This window comes from Camelus dromedarius, chromosome 23 (genome assembly GCF_036321535.1).
Source record: "Camelus dromedarius isolate mCamDro1 chromosome 23, mCamDro1.pat, whole genome shotgun sequence".
NCBI classification, from domain to species: domain Eukaryota; kingdom Metazoa; phylum Chordata; class Mammalia; order Artiodactyla; family Camelidae; genus Camelus; species Camelus dromedarius.
This window is the reverse complement of record NC_087458.1, coordinates 5,126,424-5,153,398: the sequence shown is the minus strand read 5'-3', so window position 1 is coordinate 5,153,398 and position 26,975 is coordinate 5,126,424. Positions and strand designations below refer to the sequence as shown.

The 26,975-nt window shown below is 43.0% G+C and overlaps 3 long non-coding RNA genes across 5 annotated transcripts in view; 1 reads left to right on the top strand and 2 right to left on the bottom strand.

Annotated features, from left to right (window-relative positions):
* The window catches only part of LOC135318971 (uncharacterized), a 144,418-nt gene extending 139,987 nt beyond the window's left edge, over positions 1-4,431 (bottom strand). For 2 of the 3 annotated variants that reach the window (XR_010377458.1, XR_010377459.1), the window contains exons 1-2: positions 4,335-4,431; positions 149-227 (exon numbers count right to left, since the gene is read on the bottom strand). This is a non-coding gene — a long non-coding RNA (uncharacterized LOC135318971). Of the gene's footprint in view, positions 1-148; positions 228-3,851; positions 4,302-4,334 lie in introns of those variants that run through there. The other variant, XR_010377460.1, reaches the window with a different exon arrangement.
* A 37-nt stretch (positions 4,432-4,468) lies between these two features.
* LOC116148142 (uncharacterized) lies at positions 4,469-9,057 on the top strand. Its single transcript, XR_004131657.2, has 2 exons — positions 4,469-4,603; positions 7,587-9,057. It is a non-coding gene; the product is annotated as an uncharacterized LOC116148142 (long non-coding RNA).
* Positions 9,058-9,405: 348 nt separating this feature from the next.
* Positions 9,406-26,975, bottom strand: part of LOC135318972 (uncharacterized) — a 43,490-nt gene continuing 25,920 nt past the window's right edge. The window contains exon 3 of the long non-coding RNA XR_010377461.1: positions 9,406-10,832. This is a non-coding gene — a long non-coding RNA (uncharacterized LOC135318972). The remainder of the gene's footprint in view (positions 10,833-26,975) is intronic.

Below are 26,975 nucleotides of genomic sequence, written 5' to 3'. Positions count from 1 at the left end.
GGAGCATTTAAAAGGAATGGACTATTTATTATGTGTATATTGATTTTTAAACATAGCAATGAGTGAATCAAGCTTTAAATCAGGTGCAGTACACTATGTAGATTTTAAAGCCCAAAAATCATTACATTTTATACACAGACACACTCACCAAATTTGTGTCAGTGGTTGCTTTCGCGGAGAGGACGAGATCAGAACTTGAGGGAAGACCACAGCAGACTTAAATGTACCTGTAAGGTTTTATTCCTTTTATTAAGACTTGAAGCAAAAATGACAAAATACTTTTTACTATCAATTCTGGATGACAGGCATGCAATTACTCGAAGTAAAAACAGTGTTTATTTTTTAAGATTAAGTTTAGTAGGAACCTGGGAATAGAAGACTTAGAAGGCTATGCTGTGTGATCAGAAAGCGGAACTTCAGGAGTCCTGGATTCAGAGGTGGAGCAGTTCCAGACGATGCCAAGGCTCAGGGTGCAGCCACTGAATGGCTGGCTAAAGGGGAGGTGGAGGTGGAAATCAATGGACTATAAGAATGAAGGATCCCGATGCATCACCAAGATGCTGGTTGAGTTTTCCAGAATGATGGCAAAAGCCAGGGTGGAAAGAGACAGGAGCCAAGGTCCTCATTAAATATGGTTATAGGGCAAGGAGATCGGTTGAGGGAACAATGAGGTTGGAAAGAGGGTGGAGTGTGCATGCATCAGTGGAAGAATGCTCGTTGAAAGGAGCCAGGGTGGTGAGCAAAGGCAAGCTGAGCCCATCTCCAGCCACAACCCCACGAGGGAGAATGAGTTCCCTGCACTGGAACTGCTGAAAAGTCGTGTCACTCAGGAAAAGTCTGCTTTCAGTTAAGGTGAGGAGATAGTCACCTCAAAAATCCTACCAAACTCTAACTTTCTAATCCAATAACCCAGAACTATGGGTTCAATCAGAGAGGAGTGTTAGATGTTGCCAACAAACAAAAGAAGGAGAACTGAGGACTCCTTACACTGGAAGTCAAGCTGCCAGACACACCAAGGGGAAGGGAATGATGAAAGAGATTATCGCAAAGCAAAGCCAGCCAGGCAGCAAAATAAGCAGTCTTGGGAAATCAAGTTGGCACCGAATGTGTGAAATGACCTGAGGGAGCACATAGAGGCATCTGAGATCATTGTCAAGAGAGAATTCCAGTTCAGGATTTGGTGTTGGCTCTGGAAACAGCTCTGGGAATGTGTTGAGGGATGAATGGAGAGAGGGGCCCACATATGAAGAGATTTGAGGTTGACAGTCCAGATGGACCCACACGGACAAGGTAAAACCATATCCTAAGACTTAAATCTTTAGAGATAGAATAGAGAAGTGACGAGATCAGAATGGTAAAGAGAAAGAGAGGCCAGTATCCAGGAAGGGAACAGGAGCAACTGGAACTTTCAGACGTTTTGGGCTAAGAGACACTCAGCCCCCTCACTCATGCCAAGACATGCCAAACCCCATTTTCTCCTCCACGGCACTGAAGGGCCTCCCTACAAGGCCTGCAGTCACGTTGCTGACACCAAGAGAGGCACGTGTACCCTCAGTTCTAGGATGTCCACACTTAGAGAGGAATTATGTGTACATTCTACCCAAAATAATCTCATCTGGACCTGGTATCTCCCTCTAGGTAGACTAGATGCGGGGTGAAAACAGGGTGGGGGTGAACATGAGATTAGCCTAAATGGAATGGAGAGGGTGTGTTTGGAAGAGGTGGTGGGAAGAGGTAGATCAAGACCAGGATTACTCATTTTTGTCCACTACAGGCTTTCCAAGCTCCCCTCTCCTCTAAAATACTAGTTCTCAGACATTAACTACCTGAAAATGCAGCCTTCTGTCCTTCACTGCTATTTCACAAGTGCCATCATCAAGGAATTTTTACACAGGGTACCACAATCTCCTCACGCAAGTGTGGGCAGAAAGGGAAGGGGATTCAGCACATGTCCAGCGTTCTCAGGGCCAGAGGCTGAGAGAACTGACGCAGGCTCAGGAAGGCAACTCGAGGGACCAAGAACAGTGAGCAAAGGGCACAATTTCTAACAGGAAGACACAGAGCCTCCAAGCAAGTGGACAGATCTCTACAGCTGTAAACAAACGTGGCAAGGAGACAGTTCTGGAGGGTAACTAAGGATCCAGGTGAGACATGTAATCAAAGCCTAGGAGTGGAGAACAAGCGTAAGCCTGGTCTCACACTGGTCCAACACAGGTAGCGGGAGTGCAGACCCGTGACTGAGGGATAACCGGGCACCACGTATCAACTGGCAACAAAAGGAATCTGGGGGAGAGTCCAGGAACCTAGACACCAAGATTGGGTGACTAAGTTTGAGAATCTGACTCAGTTCGAAGGGTAAGCTGTAGACGGAGATCATCAGTGGACTTGTTTGGGAGAAGTAGGGAAAGGAGACGAAACAGAGGAAACGAAAGCCTAAAACGCTTATGGACAGATTATTAGTCCCTTAGGTGTAGGGGCCATGCCTCAATTCTCTCCTCCGCAGCACTCAGCAGATACATATTTAGTGATTACATAACAAAGAAAGATCAAACAGAGTTTGGTATTGCCCAATGAAAGTAAATATGCCAAGACAACTTGAGTCATCACTTAAGCAAGCAAAGTACTGTGGCATCTTTACAAGAAGCCTCCATCACCCTGGCAAACACAGAGGGTAATGTGATCTGGTGAAGGGAGATGCGGCTAGAAATGAGGAGGGGAAAGTACACCAACTTTGCAGCAAACTCCCGTCGACCTTAGACAAGTCATTTCACCTCTCGGAGCCTCAATTATCTCATCTATAAAAGGGTAACTGCAACTGCTCCAAATTTTTCATAGTATCTAAAACACTCTTCACCCAGATCTCTGCTTGGCTAACTGCATTTCTTTTGAATCTTTGCTCAAATCCTGCCTCCCTGATGAGCCCTATCCTAGCCACCCTATTCAATACAGTAATCTGCTCGATCCAACAACCCCACCCACCCCTACACTCTCTGGCTTATATTTTTCTTTTTCATAACACTTCTAACACCCTATAAAATTCACCTATTATCTTTATTGCTGCCTGCTAGAATGTAGGCTCCATGACAGCACGAGTCTTTGTTCTAGTTCACTGATGTATACCAAGTCTCTGATAGCATCTGGAGCAGAGTAGGCATCCAACAAATATTTGAAGGATAAATATATGAATGAATCAAATAACGGCCACAATCTTGTGGAAGAAAAAAACTACAGTAACAAATCAATCGTATTCTCCCTGCAGCCAAGGTCTCCTGCCTACACCCTCAAGAATTGCTAAAATGCAGTGATACCCTAAACTCTCATGAAATCTGGGGACCCAAATGGGCAAACACATCCCAGGTGTTCTGGGGCCACCTGCTGGCAACTCTACTTAGTAGCTATCTCAGCATTTAAAACGACAGGAATTTCCAGCGGAGAACCGAGTTACAAGGAACCTCTCCCCTCAGCCAGTGAGGGCACTCAGGCTACACACAAGAAACAGAAACCTAGACCACAAATCAGGAGCTTCCAAAAGTTCCCGGAAGGGAGAGTTAAAACCTCCTCTGAAGGACCACATGTCCCAGCGTTTCCCAGAACCTACTTCCACTACATTAAGAACAGTAAGTGGCACGTACCGAGCCCTCATCTCTCAGGCACAGTTCCAAGCACTTTCTCGTTTTATTTAATCCGGGCATCAATCCCTTGGTGAACCTACCACCATTACCATTTTAGAGATGAATAGTTGCCTTTTAAAGTGAATGTTTTAAGTGAAGCTGCGACCCCATTTAAATTAAAATACTGATAGGAAAACTCAAGCCAGGGTGTGCGCCCGGTGCCGGGGAGCCCCAGCGCACCTGCGGGGCAGGTGTGAGGGCCCAGCAGCCCTCCCCTCAACTCAGTCGGGCGCCACCTCAGTCCTGGGCTCTGGATCCCACAGGCCGCCCCGCTTCACTCTGGTCGCCTCAGAAGGAGGATGCGCCCCAGCAGCCCGCGTGAGCTGTGCCCCAGGGACTCTTTCCAGGCCTCCGACGCCCCCAACAGCCTTTCTCGGCTGAGCCGGCTGCGCCCCGCCCCTCTTCCCGGAAGTGGCTCTCTCCACTTCCCTGGGCGCCAGGGGACGCTGTGCGCACCGGCGCCTCAAGGGCACATGCCCGAGGCAGCGCCGGTCGCTGTTTCCAAACGCACCACCCCCAACCCGCACTTCTCCAGGGGGGTGAGGGGCCACGCAGGAGGCCGAAGGGCTGCCCGCCCGGCACGCCCCCACCTCCGGCGCGGCGGCCACTGCTCCGAGGAGCCTCCGCGTTCCGGGAGGACGCGGCGCGTAGTCCGGGCCTTACCTCCCCGACGGGCCTCGGGGCCCCTGATGGAGGGGCCTTGGCGCCGCAGGGCTCAGGCCTGGGCCTCTCACGGCGCCAGGGTCTGGGAGCTCTCGGGCCGCCCCTCGGGGAGGCGGAGGCACGGTGCTTGGGGGGCGAGGGCCCCGGATGGGATCAAAGCCCGGGCCTCCAGGACGCCGGACAAGTTCGCCCCCTGCTGGTCAGGCGGAGGCTCGGGCTTCTTTGTCTTCAACTACAGCCCTGGTGACTGTTTCCCAGGAGGATGCGAGGTGGGTTGAGGTGCTATAAGCGCTTTTTTGAAATGCTTATTTATTCTTTGGTGTTTTAGAGAAAAAGTTACAGTACAATCCCTTTTCTCGATTATTATTTTCTATAAGGCTCTTTATAAGTGAGTAGTTAGCATTGGTTTAAATAAATAATATACAGATGTTGCAAAAAAATCTCGGTAGTGCTACTCTAATGATTAAAGTCAGGGAAAACTATCACCCTCTCAAGGGTAAGCAAAGGAATTCGTATGTATGATGGCAAATATTATTTGTTAACTTGAGGGTGTTTGGGGATGAGATTAATATTTAAATCAGTGATCTTTCCCTCCATAATGTGAGTAGGTCTCATCCAATCTGCTGAAGGTCTGAATAGAGAAAAAGACCACGACCCTGAGCAAGAGGGATTTCCCCAGTGAAATGCCTTCAGGCTTTGTCTGTACCATGGGATCTCCTTGGTCTCCAAGTGCAGACTTTGGACTTGATGGCCTCCATAATCACTGTGGTGTTCCTTATAATTAAAGGATTAATTAACTTGCTATTGGTTCTGTTTCTCTGAAAAACCCTGACTACTAGAGTGGGTCATCTCAAATGGTCCTCCCAGCTTCCACACTGGCTAAGGATGTGAGAGGACAGCAGGGGAGATAAAGCTTGACTCTTAATACCTGATGCTCCAAGATTCTAAGGGGTGGGGGTGGGGTCACTCCATGCCCTATTCACTAGCACATTCACCCCAGCTTCACTGCTTCTGTCCTTCCTCCTGCGCCTCGCACCAGGGCCCTGATGGACCAGGTCTTGGAGCACTCCCACTGCTCACTCTTCCTGGAGGAGAACTCTGTAGTGCAGTGTAGATGGAGTCTATCACAGGTCAGGATATCTAGTGTCCTGGCACCTTTCCCTCATGACTTTGCAACTTGCTTATCAGAGTCCTTCCCCCTTCCTGGAATTCTACAGTATCTATAGGATAAGAGGGCCTGACTTGGATGGAGTCTAAGGCCTCTGCAGAATGTGAGTGGCTTCCCCTATCCCCCTGTGCCTCTTTCCTGTGTTTGCCCCTGAAATGGTTGGTACATATCATAAGAATTGGCTCAGGTCTGCCCAGCTTCTACTGGGAACTGCAGAGGTCCCCCATGCCATGACAGGGACCTACATCTGGGCAGGAAGGCCTGCTCTAGCCCAGAGCTGCCATTGGGTGGGTAGAGCATTTTACCTCTAGAATTTTATTTACCATAGAATACAATGTATGGGACCAAAAAAGGAAACTGATTGTAGAAATGTGAGAATAGGAAAATTAGACCAAATGTGAATATTTGGCCCAGGGACAAGGATAAATTTCTAGACAAACCTGACTTAGAAAGTAGGACTGTCTTCCCAGGATGAACCCCTCAGACTGATACCAGATTGACTAACTTCGCTTCCAAACCCAGGCAGTGCTTTTACACACATGAGACACATGTGAGCAATGTATGCAAGGCTTTGCTCTCTGATAGCACTGGCTTTAACTCCTCCAAAATGCCACCAGTGCCAGATGTCTAAACACACTAACATTTCCCCTATTTAGCTCCTGAGTCAACAAAAGTGGAAGCTGGAAGAGAGGGGAGTAACTAGCCCAAGGGCACATGGTTTATCCTTGGAGGACTCTGCACTAGAACCCAGGTTTGAGTGGCTGGCTAGTGCTCAGCCCCAGCTCCAAGGTGCTCCAGGGCTAGGAAGACAAATGGATTTCAAAGCAAGAATCCAAAGCCCAGGAGGAGCTGAAGATAAGACTCCATCATATCACCCATCCCTCTACCTCCTCACCGGGTAACACATAAGCCACCCCAACAAAAGAGAATCCTCTGTCCACCAGAAAAGGGCTTAAATCGCTCCTCCATCCCCCTGAGCCTCCACCCCAGGGTCTGACACTTTTCACAGATGAAACGTTATTCTCTGCTCTGCCTTCAGATGTCAGCACTGAAGTGTCCAGCTTGCACCAGCAGGCCCAGGTGTATTTCCCTCCCTGTGCCTTTAATGTCTGTCTCCCTGTGAGCACAGGACCACATAGCAGAGCAAGGGGTCCCCAGCTGCAAACTTCCACCTCTCCTCACCCTCCTAGTTCTAGCCATTGACAAACCTAGATATACAGGGTTGGGGTGGGGGGAGCAGGGGGCGAGAGAGAGAGATGGATGATACATGAGCAAAAGAGTAATAATAATACTGTTATCAGTTGTTATTTATCAGCCCAGGGGAAGGGACCAGGTTTCCACAGAGCAGGGCCTATATCACTACGGTGTTCCATGCAGTCTGTGCCAGGGCTGTCGCTACACTGAGGCTGGCAGGAGGAGCCACTGACCTCCCCCATCTCCTGGCCACAGTGGACAGCCAGAGCTCTGAGACTCAGTCAGCCGGCCAGCCTGTGACAACCAAGCCAGCCTTGGCTCAAACTGGGGCTCCAGGCCCAAGGAAAACATCCCTTCAGTTCCATCTCTACTGAGGGGCAGACCTTGGCATCTGTGAAACACAGCCACCCAGACATAACATACCCCAGAAGGGGCCGAGCCTAGGAGCTGTGTCTCAAAACTCCTCCAGAGCCTTCCCCGAGACTCCTTTTGTGCTTCTCTGGCCCGTCTCTCCCTATGTCTTCCTCAGAAGAGAAGGGGCTGGGGGGAGACAGAGACCAGAAGTGAGAGAATGAGTCTGAATACAGATGACCAGATCTGAAGGTACCTGAGATGCCTCACTTTTTGGAAGTGAGTAGTCCAAAGTGTGCTATAGGTCCTCTGTGAGCTCTCAGGACTTGCCATCCTGAATCTCCCCTGGGGCCGATCCAGCTCTGCGTTCTGTGCCCACAGGCCAGAGACACCAGCAGCTAAGACCCTCCCGCAGGCGTCCTGTGCTGTAATTCACAGCGTGCATCACAGCTTGTTGTTTTTGTATGTGATTATTTGATTATTAAATTACTCAAAAACCACAAAAGTCAGGAACTAAATTGAATCTTGTTATTCCCTAGACACATGCCCAGGATTCAGCACAGAGCAAGCTCATGTAATATCTATTGAATAAACACACAGGAAGGAATGAGAACCCATTAGTTCTGAGTGCCACATTTTATGAGAGGAGCTGACAAACTATAGCATAACCAGAGATGGCAGCCAGGACCTTGAGTGTTCTGGAGACCTCGTCACCAGACAAAAGGTTAAAAGAACAGAAGAGATAGACACAGAGAAGAGGAGATGGAAGAGGCAGCTTGGACAATTGTTTTGTGAAATCACACGGAGGAATAATATGATGAGCTTTGATTTACATTGTTCCAGAAGGCAGAATGGGAGCCAGGGAGCAGAGCTCCCAGGTGGATCGTAGCTCCAAGCAGATGGCCATTCCCCACGGCTGGAACCACCCAGGTAGGGGGCAGGCTGCCTCCTGGGGAGGGCCTCCCCCACCAGAGGGGATGGCCACTCAGAGGACGGACACCACCAGGGGGAGGGGCACAGGATGGGCCTGCACCAACTGCTCAGACTACCTGGAAGATTCCAGATTCATCTCTCCCATGATGCAGGAGGAGAACAAGTTTTCATGTGACATGAGTCCTGTGAGGACCTGAGCAAAACTATGAAAAGGGAAAATCCGACTTCAGCGTCCCTCACTTACCTTTTCAGAACCTTATCATCTCTGCTTGTAAAACTCCTAACACTAGCATTCTTGTCTTGGATGTGAGTAAAGGAAGAAAAGAACTTACTTAAGAGGTTACTGCCTTAATATATGCCAATCCACACCATGAAAGATGGGGCCTCATGAGACCAACGAGCAGACCTAATGGTGGGCCTGCAGCTCAGTAGCGTCTGAATGGGAACGTCCTCTGACCGACCAGCTGACGAGGGCTCCGGCACAGCACTAGTCAGGGGCACGGGGGCTGGACTGGGGGGCAGAGTCCTGGGTCTGAGTCCTGGCTCCGCCTGACACTGACTGCGCCGGTTACGCTGCTGGTTAGTTTCTTAGCTTCTCTGAGCCTCATTTCCCTCACCTGTAAAACAGGGTTACTGCCCCCCTTGTCGAACACAAACATGCAAGGAGCAGAGAGAGGCTGTCTGAGGGGGACACAGAAGGAGAAACACCAGCTCTGACCCAGGCAGAGGGCTGCGCTGAGCTCTCCGCCACGCCTGGTCCCTGCCGGGAGCCCGGTGCTCCCTCCTGGCTCCGGGGCTCCCCGGTTCTCTCCCACCATCCCAGGCATGCCCAAAGGCTTCCGAACTCACTCCCTCCCACAACCTCTTCCAGCACCCCAGAGGATTTCCTCCACCTCTGCCCTTTCCATCCCCAGAGGCATCTGCCTGCTTCAGAGGGAGACAGTTCCCATAAAGGAAAAACCAGCTTAGCCAATTCAGGCCACTAAACCCTTGGGTTTCTTTTTGGCAAATAAAGGGCTTCGTTATTCTACTGCATAGAACTGACTCAGAGCAAATTAAAACTGATTTCCACCTCAACCTGATGACCTCGCTCCTCACTGATGATATGACAACACACACACACACACACAAAATCAGCTAAACTGCAGAACTGGGGATTTACCTGAGATTCAAGACATATTTTCTGACAAAAAACAAACTAGTAAGAAAATGGCATCTCCTGGCTGTTCTCTCTGTGTGCTGCTTTTTTGTTTTGTTTTGTTTTGCTTGGTGGGGGGCAGGGAACTGGACATTTCCAGTACAGATTAAATCACAGGTAGTCAAACTTTTTCTATAAATGGTGAGGTAATAAATATTTTAGGCATTTGTGGCCAAGGATATTACATAGGTGCTTATATATGACAAGAGAGAAAACAAATTGCCACAATTTTTTATTGATAAAACTCAAAACATAAACATAATAATTTAATACAATTTTTGCAATACAGGTCTAACAATGAGGAAAATGTAATTCCTTTTTAAGGAGTAACATTTCATTTAATTGAGGTTCAAAATTACTGCTCACTTATCATCAAAATCCATTGCAAATGTCCATCTGCTGATGCTGCTGTGTAATGAGATTCTTCCATCATTAGAAATGCCTTTTCACACAGACAGATATTACCAAATAGTGACATCAATCCATAATTATGATTTTAATTAAGGAAATTCATCACTTGGAAGTTACTAATAGGCTTCTACTAGATTTATGTCTTGGTATTTTCCTTAAAACAGAGCATTACATTAAAGAGTAATTCCTTCCAACTGAAGGTTTAGGAGAAAGCTCTTCAACTGCATGGATTTTGAAAAATGGAAATTTCCGCTACACTTGCATTGAGGTCCAAAAAAAACACTGCTGGAACTGTAATTTGAGCTCAGAATATACATCTGCTACAAATTTGTGTGTCAGTGAAGACCCCACTTCTTATTTTAACCTTGTATAGCACGGGAAGCCTGTAGAACAGTTTGACATGACTTGTGATTCAAACAGTGTTAGCTGTCTTTGAAATAATTTTACCACAGTTTAAGTTTCACCTCTAAGCGCTGTTTTCCTTGTAACTTTAGGTTGAATTCATTAGGATTCAATTACCAAGTCTGCCACAAAAGCTGATTTCCACGGCCATCTGTGTTCAAAACCAGTGGACGAGGATGATTCTTCTCATTCAATAAAAATTTCAATCTCAGCCTTGAACTCAAAACTTCACAGTGAAACATGGCCACTGTTCAGCCATCGAACTGTTGTGTGCAGGCAAGTGAGGACAGCAGCTTCTATTTCTGACCCGAAAATCACAGAAGTGAGGATAGTTAAGTTCATGAGAGCAAATGAAGTTCACCATTGACACCACTGGTTCAATAACATGATCCAAACGTTTCCTTCAAAGTATCTGCTGGTGACTAACACAATGATGAATCATAGGTTTTAATGATACATTTTCATGAGCTTGAAAAATTTTCCAACTCAGCCCTTTTTTTCTCCAAATGTATTTTTACCATTAATTGTAACACAGCTTGCAGATTCCACCTCTGGGAATTAATACTTCCTCTGCTTTGAAAATATCCGTGCAGGCAGTTGTTCCACACAGACTGTTCACGGAGGCTAATTCTTTAGTGTCTTCAAACTCAGCATTTACTCCTCAATAAACAGCAACTAAGCAGTATCAGAAACATTCTGTCAACTCCTCAAGAACCAAAGAAAATCACTCAGAATTACTTGCCTTGTTTTTAGCTGAATATTGATGTTGTATCCTCTCTTTTTCCCAAAAGCCTAGTCTTGTTAAACAAATTTATTTTCTCTGGACATATTTCTTCATCTGCTGCAATCAAATATGATTTAATTAACTCACCATTGGTAACCAGTTTTCCTTGCTTAGCTAACAAATGGGCCATTCAGAAACTTACCTTGGTTGTGGTCTCATTTTCATTTTTTGTAAAGAAATTCTGCTTCCTGCCTCCAACCATGCCTTCCTTCCCCACCCCATTCAAATGTCCAGCAGTGCCAGGTGCAGATGCTCACCCCACTCATGAACTTGATTGCCTTACAGGGTCCACAGTCTGGGACACATGCAGCAGACCCTCAGATCAGTGGGGATGTTAGAGGTTGTCTGGTCCATTTTCCCTGACTCCAAGCAGCCCTGACTGCTTAAATTAAGTTTTCACGTCAAAGATAGTTTACTGGGACGCAGTGATGCTCCTTTGTTATGTGTTGTCCGTGGTTGCTGTTGTGCGGCAGCAGCTTCACATCTTCACACTGGTGCTGGGTCAGCTACATGTGCAGTTATAACTTGACCGTGTTTCCAGTGCCAGGCTTACCATTCTGTTGTAACATTATATTTTATTTGTTATTACCAGTGCACACCTATCAGGTCAAAGCAAAAGAAGAAAACTAGACTTCAAATGTTACACTTTAGGGCACAGAGAAGTAGAGGGCTTTTCATTGGTGTTGTTATGGAAATAGAGGGCAAAGCATTATATTTATTATGCAGTCACACTACAGCTGTGCTAAAGCAATGTAATGCATATCGATGTTATCAGACTAAGCACCCATCACAACGTTCCCAACTTACAGGGAGCAATGGGCAGAAAAATTAGTATTTAATATGAACTATTTCATCACAACAGAATTTCTTTACAGAAAAATGAAAATGAGACCACAACCAAGGTAAGTTTCTAAGCGGCTTAATATTACAAATATCAGTTCATCCCAAATTAATCTAGTAAATAAATCTATAAGTTTAATACGACAACAAATACGTCAAAAAATTTTGTTGAATGTTTGGAGATAGGTGATAACCTTAATCTAAAATTTTTATGGAAGAATAAAGATCTATGAACAGGTAAGTCAACATTTCAAAAGAAGACCAAAGAGGAGGAATGTGCCCCAGTAGGTATTAAGACATATTACACAGTCATAATAATAAAAAAAAAGTGTGATATTATTGTAACAACAAAGAAATCAGTGAAACATAATGGAGAGCTTAGAAATTTAATCATGTTTACATGGGAATTTAGTATACAATAAAGTAGGTACCACATATGAATGGAAAAAGGAAAGATTGCTTAATAGATGGAGTTGCAAACCTAGTTCACACTGTAGATTAAAATAAAATTGGATCTTTACCTAAAGCTACACCAAAGGTAAACAGCAAATGCAACAAAGATCTAAATGTGAAATTTAAACAACAAAGTAAATAGAAGAAAATATAGGAAAATATCTTCGTAATCTCAGGGCAGGAAGACATTGTAGACAGAACTTAACATGTATACAACATAAAACAAAAATAGTGATTACTTTTATTACATCATAATTAAAGATTTCTGTTCACTGAAAGTTACCGTGAATAAAGTTAACAGACAAGTAACAGATTGGGAGAAATTATCTGCAATGTCCACATCTAACAATGGACTAATACAAGAATATACACGGAACTCCTTCAAGTCAAAAAAATTAACATAAAAATGGGAAATGTGTTTGAACAGGTAATCAAAATACTTTAGAAACATACACAGAGATGCTCAAACTTACTAATCAAGGAAACACAAATGGAAAAAAAAGTGAACTAGACTAGATAATGCTACGTGTTGGCTGGGGTGCATGTGGGTTTAGGAAGCGCTTCTGGTAGGAAAATACAGTAGTGCAGCTGTTTCAAAGAGCACCCTCAGTATTTAGTCAAATCAAGCATACACATACCCTAAAACCAGGCAACTCTACCTCTGTGTTTGGAGCCTGCAAAGCACACTTCTCAGAGATCCATAATGGATATAAGAGGATGTTCATAATGGCACTGTTTTTCATGCTGGGGAACTGGAAGCAAACTGAGTGTCCATTACTGGGGAAGGACACAGTATACTGAGTAGGGGCACAACATGGCTCAGTCACAAGTAGCGGATGGATATACACAAAGCAGGATGGATGCTAAGTGAAAAAGGTAAGAAACACAATGAGATCTACCACATACAGCTCTACACAAAAGAAAAGCACACAAAATAACAATGGATATTTTAAAGAACTTATACAAATTAAGAAATACATGGTAAACTCCTTAGAACAATTGTCTGGTAGGGGAGGGACAGAGGAATGGGAGTAAAAGTTAATCAATCAATCAGTAATTCCAAAAAATATCTGTACAGACCAATAGTGATAATACGCCATGAAGTGAAGAACATGATTGACTCAAATCTCTACAACTGGAACTTAAAAAAAAAAAAAATAGACCTTGGTGTCCTGGGTGTTGATGCTCTCAAGTCAGCAAAAAGTCTGGGCTCAAAGTCTATGAAATGTAATTGTATAAGATCACAACACTGTGAGAAGGTGAGAATGTCTCGGGAAGGGTAAACTGCAGGAGAGAATGAAGACCTAAGGACAAATGGATTCTGGAACTCTGACTTCAGAAGATAAAAGGAAAGTTAGTTAGACAAGGGAAAATCAAATCCTTTTCTAAATAGGAGCCATGCTTAGGCTGCTGGGTAGCTTCCAATGTTGAACAGGGCAGGGCCACAGACACACACTCCTCTTTCTGTAGAGGCTCCTATAGACAGCCCTCTAACATCCTCAGGCAGGTCCCTACCCTTGCTCACAAAAGAATGTAGCCTTAAAAAAAAAATTACAATTTGACGAATATTGGTTCAGTCCTCTCAGTCTGGAGGGAAAGGGAAGCCATGAAAGCATTTGTAGGGAGGGCCTGGTTCTCCTCCTCCTCCCCTTTCTCTATTATCACTCTTTCTGTAACATGCCCTGGTTATTTTGCTATTTTTTCACATTTATTATAAATGTAGAACACAGTAAAAAGCAAACAGCAATTGTATCAGTTAGCTCTACTCCCATCTGAAGTAACAGAAAAACTCAACTCAAACTTTATTAAATGAAAAAAGGAATTTATTGGTTCATGTGATGGAAAAGTCCTGCATGGGTCTTGCAGACAGTACTCCCTCCAAGGCGTGGAGGGTATCATCAGGGTTGAGGGAGTCTCTCAATTTCTACCTTTGCTTTTCTCTCTGCGGACTCCAGTTTTGGAGTCATACTGTTGTGAACTGCTGCAGCAGCTCAGCCTATATGCTTCCAGGCTCAACTCTCAAGGTGTCAGGGGTCAGGGTGGTCAGGACACTGAATGCTGTCTCTTTACTGGTGGTCCCCCCAGTGTCCTGAGATTCACTCTGCCTTAGTCAGCCCAGGTTACATGCTCATCCACTGCTGCCCAGTAAAACTCAGACACATTCTTCACCTCGGAGTCAAAGCAAGATCCTCCGCCCCGCTCCAACCACATGCAGTAAGAATGGAAAATGGATGAATTCCCACATGAAAATCAGGGGCTGTTGCAGAAGGTAGGATGTATACAAGGGAGGTAAAAAATAAATGTACCCGGAGTAATTTCACCAAGTTTTTTGGTATTTACATTTATCATTCACTATTTCCCTGAAGCTACTCTTTTCCTAAAATAGATGAAAACCTTCTCCTCGGTCTCCCAGAGTTAGTAAAGGAACCCAACAGATCACCCAGCATCCTGAAGGACTTTCAATAATTTCACAAGAGAAAGATCCAGGAAAGATTTGATACGTGAATTAATCAAGATGGTAGAGTAGGAGCACACGGCGCTCCCCTACCCCCAAGAACACGTCAAAAATACATCTACATGTGGAACGATTCTCACAGAAAACTAACTGGAAACCGGCAGGAGGACTCCAGTACAGCCACGGCTGTAAGACAGATACACGCATAATCCAGTAGGAAGGGAAGAAAAGCAATCAGTGGGAGGGGACTCAGGAGAAAAAGGAGAACACAGAGGAGGACACCGCCCTGGGGAGTGAGCAGTGAGAACCACAGACTGGACGTCCTAGTCCTGGGGTCTGAGATGAGCTCCCTGGTTGGCTGGAGGACCCCTCGGACTAACAGGAGGGATGTGGGAAGCCTGGACTCTGCTCAGGTGCACATGTGCTGGCTAGTCCCCAAGGCAGGGTGGAGAGAGGGCTGCTCTAGCAGTGACTCGGCTTCCTGTGACCTCCTTGGCTCATGCCCCAGCACAAGCCAAGCAAAAGCTCTAGCCTCACTCACTGATAACAGCACAGCATGCCACTGAGTCTCTGGTGGTCACAACCAGAGAGAAGACTTGACTGTGGGACACAGAGGAAATTGAGTCTTGGTGTGGAGGCTGGCTGGGGCAGCAGCAGCCACTGTTGGCTCTTACTCAAGCAGCACATCAGCGGCAGCCAGATCTCTGACAGCAGCATCTCACCTCCTAATACATGCCAAGGGTTCCCGCAGGCCTTGCCATTTCTGCAGTGTAGCTCCACGACAGGGTGGGGACGGCAGAGGCTGGGGGGAGTGACTGGCTGTGAGGGACAAAGGGGATTTGCACCCAAGGCTGCGTCTGAGCAGAGAAAGGAAAATAACCACGGACAACTGCACAGGCAGCACACCAGAGACAGCTCAGACCCCTGTCTGGGATCGACATGAGCTGAGAGCCTGCACAGGGTCCCCTTGCTTCAGCACTCCCCCATCTTGGGTCAAAGTTCCCAGTGCAGTGAGAGGGGAAAATACATACTAAAAGGGAACAGGGGCCAGCTTAGGCCTGACCTTCAGGGCTTCTGTTCCAGTAACTTGGGATCAGACCCAACAGAGATAGGGGAGTGACAGCCACTGAGCAGAGGGGAAGTCCTGTCTCACAACTGGCTCCAGCTCTCGCCCCTCCATCTCCAGCCCCACCCCCTACGAAAGTGAAAGCTGCTGGCACACCCTGAGGAAAGATTTGTCCATGTCAAATCCAGCTCTCCCACCAAAGGCCCTGGGAACACGAGTCTGCATAGGAACACTCCCACATGAAAACATCCCTTCAAAACCACAATAGGCAACAGTTCCACCCAAATTCACAGAGGCAGAGAAAGTCATGGGAAATGAAAAGGCAGAGGAACTGCTCTCAGTTGAAAGAGCAAGAAAAAAATCACGAAGAAAATAATGAAATAGAAATAAGTAATTTACCAGATGATGAATTCAAAGCATTGGTTATAAAATGTTAACTAAATTACAGAAAAGAATAGACTTACATAGTATAATTTTAACAAGGAACTAGAAATATAAGAAAGACCCAATCAGAAATGAAGAATTCAATAGCTGAAATTAAAAACAAACAAACAAACAAAAAAAACCACTAGAAGGAATGAATAGCAGACTAATTGATACAGAAGAATGATCAGGACAGTAGAATAATGAAAATTACACAATCAGAATAACAAAAAGAAAAGAAAACATTTAAAAATAAAAATAATCCATGAGATCCCTGCAGTAGCATTAAGCATACCAACATTTGCATTATAGAGGTCCCAGAGGAGAAAAGAGAAAGAAGGGGATCGAAAATGTATTTGAGGAAATTATGGCTCAAAAATTCCTAAACCTGAAGAAGAAAATAGGTATCAGGTACAGGAAGCACAAAGGGTCCCAAACAAGAGAAAGTAAAAAACAATCCTATTTAAAATCACATCAAAAAGAACAAAATGCCTAAGAATACACCCAACCAAGGAAGTAAAAGAACTACACTCTGAAAACCATGTAACACTGATGAAGGAAACTGAAGGTGACAAAAACAAATGGAAAGATATCCCTCTTTCTTTGATATCTTGGATTGAAAGAATCAACACTGTTAAAATGGCCATACTACCCAAAGCAATCTACAGATTTGATGGAATCCCCATCAAAATGCCCATGACATTGTTCACAGAACTAGAACAAATAATCCTAAAATTCATATGGAAACACAGAAAAAAAAAAACTAAATGGCCAAAACAGTCATGAGAAGAAAAAAGAACATAGCTAGATGTATCACCCTCCCAGGCTTCAGACTATACTGCAAATCTACAGTAATCAAAACAGCATGGTACTGTCACAAAAACAGACACATAGATCAACGGAAAGAATAAAGAGTCCAGACGTAAACCTATGCACCTTGAGTCAATTAATCTATGACACAGGAAGCAAGACTACACAGTGGAGAAAACAGTCTATTCAATAAGTGGTGCTGGAACAACTGGACAGCTACATGTTAAAGAATGAGATTAGGACATTCTCTAACACCATATACAAAAGTAAACTCAAATTGGATAAAAGACCTCAATATAAGACCTGAAACCATAAAATTCCTGGAAGAGAATATTGGCAGAACACTCTTTGACATAAACCGTCGCAATATTTTTTGGATCTGTCTCCTAAGGCAAAAGAAATAAAAGCAAAAATAAACAAATGGGACCTAATTAAACTCAAAAGCTTTTGCACAGCAAAGGAAACTGTAGACAAAATGAAAAGACAACCTAGGAATGGGAGAAAATGTCTGCAAATATGACCAATAGGGGGTTAATATCCAAAAAATATAAACAGCACATATACTCAATATCAAAAAAAAAACAACCTCAACAAAAAATGGGTAGAAGACCTGAATAGACATTTTTCCAAAGAAGACATACATATATCTAACCGTCATGTGGAAAAGATGCTCAACATCATTAATTATTAAAGAAATGCAAATCTAAACAACACCTCACACCTATCAGAATGGCTATTATCAAAAAGTCTACAGATAAAAAATGGTGAGGATGTGGAGAAAAGGGAATCCTTGTACACTGTTTGTGGGGATGTAAATTGTTGAAGCCACAATGGAAAAAAGTATGGAGGTTCCTCAAAAACTGAAAATAGACCTACCATATGATCCAGCAATTCCACTTCTGGGTATATATCCAAAAATAATAAAAAACACTAATTCAAAAACATACATGTACCACAATAATCACAGCAACACTATTTACAATAGCCAAGATATGGAAGCAACCCAAATGACCATCAACAAATGAACGGATAAAGATGTGGTATACACAATGAAATAGTAATCAGCTATATATATATAAACATATATATAAAATAACACAGATCACATTGTTTACACCTCTGTTTTTAGATTATGAAACCTGTGAGGACAGGGAGCATGACTTCTTCCTTGATGGTCTGTCACAGGCATGATGACCGGTGAGTAGTCAGCTGGTAACAAATGTTTGTTGAATGAATGAATGATCCCCGAATTCTGTGACCTGTTCTTCATCTGAACTTCCCTCTGGCACCTGCAGAAATTTTCCCTCCAGAATACACACTAATCTATCTGTCTGTCTATAATATCCCTACATATTAGGGAGCAGGTAGGAAGGAGAGTAGGAGTTTATTCCAAGTTCTAGCCCCTCTGATCTTCCACATTCTCCTGTAATCACGGGCCTTCTCTAGACCCTTTGGGAACAGGTGACAGTGGTGAAGTCTGGCCATAATGACTATCGTGTCTCTGTCCTAGCTTGCTCCTGGATTCTTTTTTTCCAGTTTCCTAATGCTGCAGCATCTGTCACCGAAACTCACTGTTTCTACGGGATGTGGAATGGTGACAGGTCTGTCATTTAGTGCTGATACGAGTCATTGCTGATGGGGCCACTCTGAGGATTCATGATCTCTCTGTTCATAACCATTCAAAAATTAAGTCAGGAAGACGTTTTCCTTAACTACAGTGAGGTAACCAGTTGCACTTCTATCATTCCTTCTGTAATTTTTTTCTTACTTTTGTCCCTTTTAGAGAAAACTTCCATATAACACAGTTACTGCATACATGCAACTCCCTTTCCACCCTAGAGAGCCTCTGGCCAGCTCTGTAGTTGTACGTGAGGGGTTTTTTAACCACCAGGGTTTTAGAAAAATAACATCTTACCGATGTAAGTCCTCCTGGAAAAGATTCCTCCACTATCCAAAAGACTTGTCTTTAATCGTCGTTTCCTCTGACTGTCTCTCTCACCCATATTCTCATTGTGTGTGTGTGTGTGTGTGGCCTGCATTTTGAGTAGCTGGAATGACGTGCTAAACATACATAAGCATACATCCCATACCACATTTCTGCCACAAGATTCCTTCAATTCTGTTCTCAATTTCCAACTTGTCCATATGTTGGGCATGTTTATATATCTGAGAGGCAATCCAGATTGGCATAAAATGGCTTGTGTATATCTAGAAAACTCTCTTTCTCACTCTCATTCTGCCCACATATCCCTCCCCTCCTTTCAATCTCTCTCTCACATACAACACACACACACACACACACACACACACACACACACACACACACACACACACAAGACTAATGTAAGAACCTGAAGTCACTGGAGGCAACTTGAAATTGTTCCTCGGGATCAACGTTACTTCCTTCACCACTGCCCTGGTAAGCACAAGCTATGAGCAGAGACGCTCCTGCCGGACGCTGCTCCCCCACTAGGCAGCGAAGCAGGCACATGAGCTACAACTTTGCCAAAGAATCCAAGAGAATATTCAGCCTGGAGAAATCCCACCTCCAAAACAGCACCTCTCAGGAGATGACTACAGCTCCTGTGGGAATCATTTAACCACAAATTCCAACTCCCCTTCACTCCTACAGCCTCAGTCACACATCGCAAAGGGCTGGTCCCTGAATCGTGACAACCTGACCCACTTCAGCAGCCCAGAGGCCATATGGCAACACAGTGCCTTCCCAGCCCATTGGATAGGAAAAGGGAGGGACAACCACAAACGTATGATTGCGGCTGAAATCCTGTAATTTCTGATTTGTCAATAACTTCTGACATTTGGGGAATTTTCTTCACCCCTTAACAAATCCTGGTAGCCACAAAATACAACTGTGGACACCTAAAATGCCTCTGAAGCCATTTCACTGTCTTGTAAAGATGAGGCAAAAAATAAATTCTCTCTGAGGACAGAGAAGGTGCCCCACATCTCAGAGTTCACTATTCCATGGTCAGTAGTTTTAAAGGTTTAGGGGGAAAGAGTTTTAGGATTTAAAGGTAAAAAGCGAATATGCAAGAAGGATCAGGTGTGTTGGCAGATTAAGGTATGGTAATATACCCTAAATATATATGCTAGACAGACAGACAGACAGACAGACAGAGGGAATAGTGAAATCTACCATAAAGTACAATGTACAGTCCTGTTATCCCTGCAGTTATTAAACTGCACTAATCAAACAGCTATCTAAGCTGGATCAAAGAAATCTACTTGAATCATAGACTCATAGCTCTCAGGTGGAAAGAGGGATTTATCAGACATCCACCCAATGTTCCCTCCTTAACAACCCTCTGACATATCCCTGTCTCACGCTCACCTCCCAGTAACAAATGTAACTTGGTGCAATGGGAAGAGTATTTGGAGTGAAAAGTCCTGGGTTGGAGGCCTGGGTCCTGCACTGTTGATTTATCAGCCATGCAGCTTTGGATCTTCTAGTTGTCAAATGCAATATGAGGAAGCTAGACTAATTGACTGCCAAGAGCTCATCCAACTCAAAATTCTCTAGGCAGTGACAGGGAGCTCACCATCTCCAAAGATAAATCTTTTCATTTTTGGACAACTCTGACTATTAAAATGTTCTTCCTATACAAAGTCAAAATAGGCTTCCCTACAGTCCCTACCCGTTTATCTGAGTTTCTATACAACCCAAGCACAGTAACAATTTCACATCGTGGAAGACAGACTCACCTCCCATCCACTTGTTTCTCATCCTGTTCCCTTTACCACCCATCTAGCCAGTCATCCTATTTACTTGACTCGAAACACGCAAGTTGTCCACATCCCTACTGAGAAGCAGTCATCGGAACTGAATACAAAGCTACAGAAACAATCCGACAAATGCCCAGCGGAGAACACCACCACTTACTTTGTTCTAGTCAATGTGCTTCTTCTCATGCAAGCTGAAATAGCATTCCCTCTACAGCTACTACATCACACCGCCACGGTCACGATGCCCTTCCTTTCACTCAGGTCTTCTACCCTGTCCTTGTGAAGTTTAATGTCCTTGTGAGGTCAGAATTTACTTTCATTTTAATAATATTCATTTTTATTAGATTTGACTTATTGGTGTGACATGCTAAAATCTCCTTGGATCCTCAGTCTATCCTAAAAATATTTGCCATCTGCCCACATTTTCGTCCAAGTTACTGATAAAAAAAATGTAAGGATCATAACATGGTCAACAGCTCTGGAGCCGACTACTAGGACTGCCCTCTACATGGATAGGAATCTGCAAGAATTGTCAATTCAACAGAAGATCCAAGGCTGCCCATCTGTGCCACTCTCTGGACTCCACCTTCCTCAGCTAACTCACACTGCATGATCTAGTCTATCGGCTGCCCCTGCAATGGTTTCCACAGTTAAGCTCACCCCGGACACAGGGTACTTTGAGAGAAACCACTGTTTAAAACACCAAAAATATAAATAGGCTGAGAAAAGGAGAAAAGTTCACACCCAGAGCAACATTGTCAGTGGAAATAATGAGGGAGTTGGAATCAGGATAACCTGGGGTGAATCCGACTTCTGTAACTTACTCACTGGGTAATCTTGGGCACCTTGTCACTATCAGTTCCCTGATCTCAAAATTAAGGATAATAGCAATGACCTCATGGGGTTGTTCTGAGGGTTAGAAGAAATACATGCAAAATCTTAACACATTCTTGGCACTTAATGGGCATGCAATAGATTATTACTATTTGATAGTCTGATAAGAGAGAGACAATAACAGTAACTCCTGGCACAAAAAGACAATTAAACCCAAGAAGAAAATAGGAGAAAATGCAGACCTGGGTTCTGTGGATGTTAGTCATCCACAAAAGAAAGAAGTGGTGGCCTCAAGAGGTTAGAAATGAGGGCATTAAACAAAGTTTTAAAATTTCAAGCACATTTCTATCTCACCAGCTCTAAGCAAGACTGCCCCCCCCAACACACACCCCACCCTTGCACTTCTTATTTGATCATGTCTCAGGAACTGTTAAAGGGCCCAAGAACACAAAAGATGATTCAGGCCCAACCAATACCAGGGTGAGAAGAAACACAAAATTGGGAAGTTGGGGGCTGCTGCAGACACATAAATAAATAATTAAAATAAACGGTCACCAGTGCTATGGGAGAGATCAATAGAGTCTGTGAGGGAACTGTGATCGATCTGGAAATGTAAGGTAAGGCTTCATGAAGGAGGTGATGATTCTGGAGGGTCCCATAGGATGAAGAGAAGCTAAGGTGGAGGGACTCTCCAGGTAGTAGGACAGCAAGCAGAGATTTTGAACAGTTGGTGGACCATTAAAAGACCGTCCACGGAATGTTGACCAATTGAGAGTGATTTTTCCCATAAAATACAGGTGGCAAGAGAAGCAGCTAAAAAAGATACAGATTCATTCCGATTGCGAAGGGGCTTATATGTCAAGTAAAGAAATCTGGAATTCCACAGGTAAGGAGGAGCCAGCAGAAGGAATGGTAAGATCAGAGTAAAAGATGAATGAGGCAGGCTGATAGTGGAGGGGCCAGTCATGACACTTTTCACTAACATCCAACTGAAAGATGGTGAGAACCAGAACTAAAATTGCAGCCCTAAATAGAGAATAGGCCAGAATATTAAGAATACAAGTCTAAAAGGAGGATCATTTTCTTGATTCGTATGGGTACAATACTTCTTCCTCCCAAGAGCATTCTCTCAACATACTCTAAAAATCCTTGTGGGCACTTTTTAAATAGAGTCAAGCATTTTCACATGTTTTTGAGTATTATTTGTCATATTATGAAACAAATACATTACACGTGTATTCTGCTGTTTTAAGAGTCAATCTGTTTTCCAGTGTACTTTTTTCAAGTAAATTTTCTTATTAAAACTCATATACTCCCAAGGGGAAGAAAAAATAACACAAGTCTAGGTAGAAGTGATATGTCATGACATGAGCATGAGGGCAAAAGAGGGAGGAACAGAACATGAACTGTACCATTTTAGACACACAGTGGATGGAGGCACGGCTAGCCAACACGGGGACTTCTGCAGGATAATATGCTTTGATATGAGGCAGGAGAATGAGTTCAGTGTTGAACAGCATGACCTGGGGTCACTGGGGGAGATTCCAGTGGAAACGTAATCTGCGCAACATACGGTCTGGAAATCAAGAGAGTAGCCAAGGATAGGAGTCTCCTGTATATTTACGAGGATCAATGAGAAAACCCATAGTTTAACCCACTGGAAGAGTAAGTGCTCCAGTGTAATAGTCTTGAAAACAAGATTAGTGATACTTGCCTTACAGATTCAAGCCAGCAATCACTGCTTTTAATCAGGAGCCCAATTGCTTGCTCTCTTTCAAAAAAATCAAAATTAAATTTGTTTATCTTCTCTGCATTCATTATAACTTCCAGAGGATCAACATTCATTTCTTGGCAAGTTCTCTCAGGATTCAGCGATAAAATTATCAGGTAAAAAGGGACATGCAGGTAGGTGCTTGTGATGTCTTCCTACCATAAACTGAATTTGAGTTTCCGTAAGTATACATTCTACACCTCTAGCGACAAGGATAAGGATGTATGCTTATAAATGATATTTATCAAGCACCTACCAAGTCAGTGGGGGTTACAACAACAACAACAAAAAAAAACACAGAAGGTATGGACCTTGCACACAAAGAGCCAATGCTAGCCAAAGGGAATCTTCCATAAAATCCCCAATATATGGGAATGATGTAAACTTAATTTTGGAACTTGGTAAAACAAGTACAGATGAGTACGTGAGCGATTTGGGAAGTAAACACCTCACTAGAGAAATAGAGGTGGAGATATGGGTGGGTCTGGGTTTGGTTAGGAGTGAATCAGAGCATCCTGCAGAGTATGGCTCCTCCCTGGATGGACCTGCTATAAAAAGGCCATTATTCCAGCCTTCAGCACCCAGCAAGCTCCTTCAGGCTACGTTCTACTTGCTCTTCTGGTGAAGGACGTAAGTGAGAGGGGATACATCTAACCTGTTCAGCAAGGTGGAGTTCTGGATGTATTGTACTCTGAGGCAAAAAGTTGGATGTTTGGGGTTCTTAATTTTTAGCAGCAATGTTACTAAAAGTTAACTTTGATACTGAAGGAAAATGAGGGCATAAATTTGCTTTCTACAAGGCTACTCTCTTAATATTGCTGGATTATCTATTCATTCATTCATTGAACAAATATATATTAACTACCTTCTATTTGTCAAGTGCTGCTGTTGGCTGATTATGCAGCAGTGAATAACATAAACTCCCTACCCTCAGGAGCTTATATTTTATAGAGGGGGACATTCCCTAAGCAATAAATAAATAAGAATTTCAAATAGTGATATGAACAATGAAGAAAATAAGAGTGATAAAGTAAAGATATAGGAGGAGAGGACTTTAGATCGGATGGCCAGGAAAGCCCTCTTTCAGCAACTATCTTTTTAGCAGAGATCATAATGACAGAAGAAACTAGCCAAGGCAAATGAGAGGATTCTAAAGAAGGAGTAAACTCGCTTTAAAGGACAGAAAGAAGCTAGTGTGCAGTGAGCATGTTTAACTAGAGGAACAGTGGAATATGGTGGTATCAGAGAGCTAGACGGGGTAGACCGTGTAAAGAGGGGCATAGTAGACTTTGTACATTATTTTAAGTACCTGAGAAGCCGCTGGAGAGTATTTAACAGGAGGAGTAGAAAGATTGTTCTGGGTTGCTAAGTGAAAAATAGGCAACAGTACGAGCAGGGAGATGGACTTCAGTTTAGAAGAGAGATGATGGAATAACATAAGTAGTGAAAAGTAACTCTTTGCTCAAGTCAGAATCTAGAAGTCATGCATGATTCCAGTCTTTCCTTTACACCACACAGATTCACCACCAAGTCCAGTCAACTCTGCCCATAAGACATGCCAATCCACCTGTCCCCCTGTCTACCACTACCACTTGGTCAATGCTATCCTTCACTCTCACCTTTGACTATTATATGGAAATAGCACAATTCATTTATTCATTTTTATTGATAGATGTTCGAGTTGTTTCCATTTAGGGGGCTACGATAAATAATGGGCCTATGAATATTTTGTACATAATCTTTGGTTACAAGTGTGTATATATTTCTATTGTGAATATTCCTAGGAGTAAATTGATGGTCTTAGGTACTGTCAAAAATTTTTCTCTTTGCTTGTGTTTGTTTTTTTTTTTGGGGGGGGTAACTAGGTTTACTTATTCAAACAAATTTTGAAAGTACTTCTGCCAGTTTATGTGCCTTCTAGGAGTGTATGAAAGATCCAGTTTCTCCAAATCCTCACCAATATTTGCTACTAGGAAGGTTATATTTCCATTTTGTCTTTTTAGTCACTTGGTGACAGTGCTATGGTCTCACAATGTAATTTTAATTTGTATTTCCCTAATGAATAATAAGATTGAGAACATTTCATGTTTCTTAGCCATTTAGATATCCTTTTTTGCAAAGCTCCTCTGCTGTCTATCCATTTTTCTGTTATGGTTCCTATATTTTTGTATTAATTTATGGGAGTTACTTTTATATTCAAGATAGAGAAATTTACTGGTTAAATGTGTTGCATATATCCTCCCACTCAGTGGTTTTTCCTTCTCTCCTTAACAAAGTCTTTGAATGAACAGTGCAGTCCATTTTATCAACCTTTACATGCCCAACCATGACAAACATTAATCAATACCTATTACCTGTTACCAAACAATGCAAGGTTTACAGATGCTTTAGCTCTTGACTACTACAGACATCTTTGACATTATTGTCTTCTATAGGATTTTAGTTTCTGGTTTTATGTTTTAATAAAGTAATGTGATTATTATTTTATAATATAATTTACATAACATTTTTGTAAAACAAATGCTCATTTGGATTTACCAACATACTTAATAATTTATTTCCTTCCCCAATAAGCTAAATAATCTTTAAATGCTATTCCTTATGTGGAAAAGTGAAAGCCAATCCAAAAAATTTTTCATAATATTGAAAATCAGTTAAACTCATGCTATTCAATTAAAATGCTGTGAACTTCATGAATTCTCGAAGGGGGAAAAAAAGTAAATTGCGTGAATGTTTATTGAGTGTTTGACGATTTGGCAAATTGCCTTATTGAAAACTGTCTCTCAATACACTGACCATTTAGCATATTAGCTTTTATAGAATTGATTTTCAGCACATTTGTATGAGCAAATTTTCTGGCAGCTGACCAGTGGGCCTTTCTAAAATCCTGCTATGGACAATGGCCAGACCTACAAGAGGACTGATCTTATCTAGAGCATCCTGAGGTCTGTGAGGCTAAATCCTGCTGTGAATGTGTTCAAGAGAAAAAAAAAGACTGGCAGTTTTACTAATTCAGTGAAACTCTGTATTGACTTTCATATGCAGATGGTAGAAGTTTTTTCTGACTTTTTCCATTTTTGAAGCTGGATAACTTAGGGGAGATACAGGTTTAAAAATGTGGAAATACATTACAATAATTGTTGTGACCTAGAAAAGGAACAGAAACACAAGATAAGTGCATTTTAACTTCTTCTTTCTAGGTTCACATATACTTCCCAAAAGATGTCTACTCTTCTGGAAAACATCACTGCCATCATCGACCTATTCCACCAATATTCAAACACAGATAAAGAGACTAACACACTGAGCAAAAAAGAGCTGAAGGAACTTCTGGAAGTGGAGTTTCAGCCAATCCTGCAGGTAAAAGATATCTGCCAGGACTGTAGGGCATAGCCTTTCTGTTCTGCATCAATATTCTGATAAAGAATTGCTGGGATCGCTTTGTGAATTATTGCTTTTGCAATAGGATAACAATTAATCTGAATTCAAAACAGATGTAATTTGCTTCCCTCCCTTTATGTACTATACACCTACACAGGTGACTGTGCACGCACACACACCCATTTCTCTGAGGAAAACTATTACATGTATTTAGTGACAAAGAAGTTCTTCATAATATTCTTCCTAACATCAATAATGATTAGGTATATTTAAAACAAAATTCAATTATAAATTTTATAAAATATTCATGTTTCAGACAGGAAAAAGTGGCACTTGCCCCATTAAATCTTTTTGTTTGACCATATGTTTTTAAGATTTATTTCTTTTAGTACAGTACCTATAGTATCCTCCTGGATCAAAATA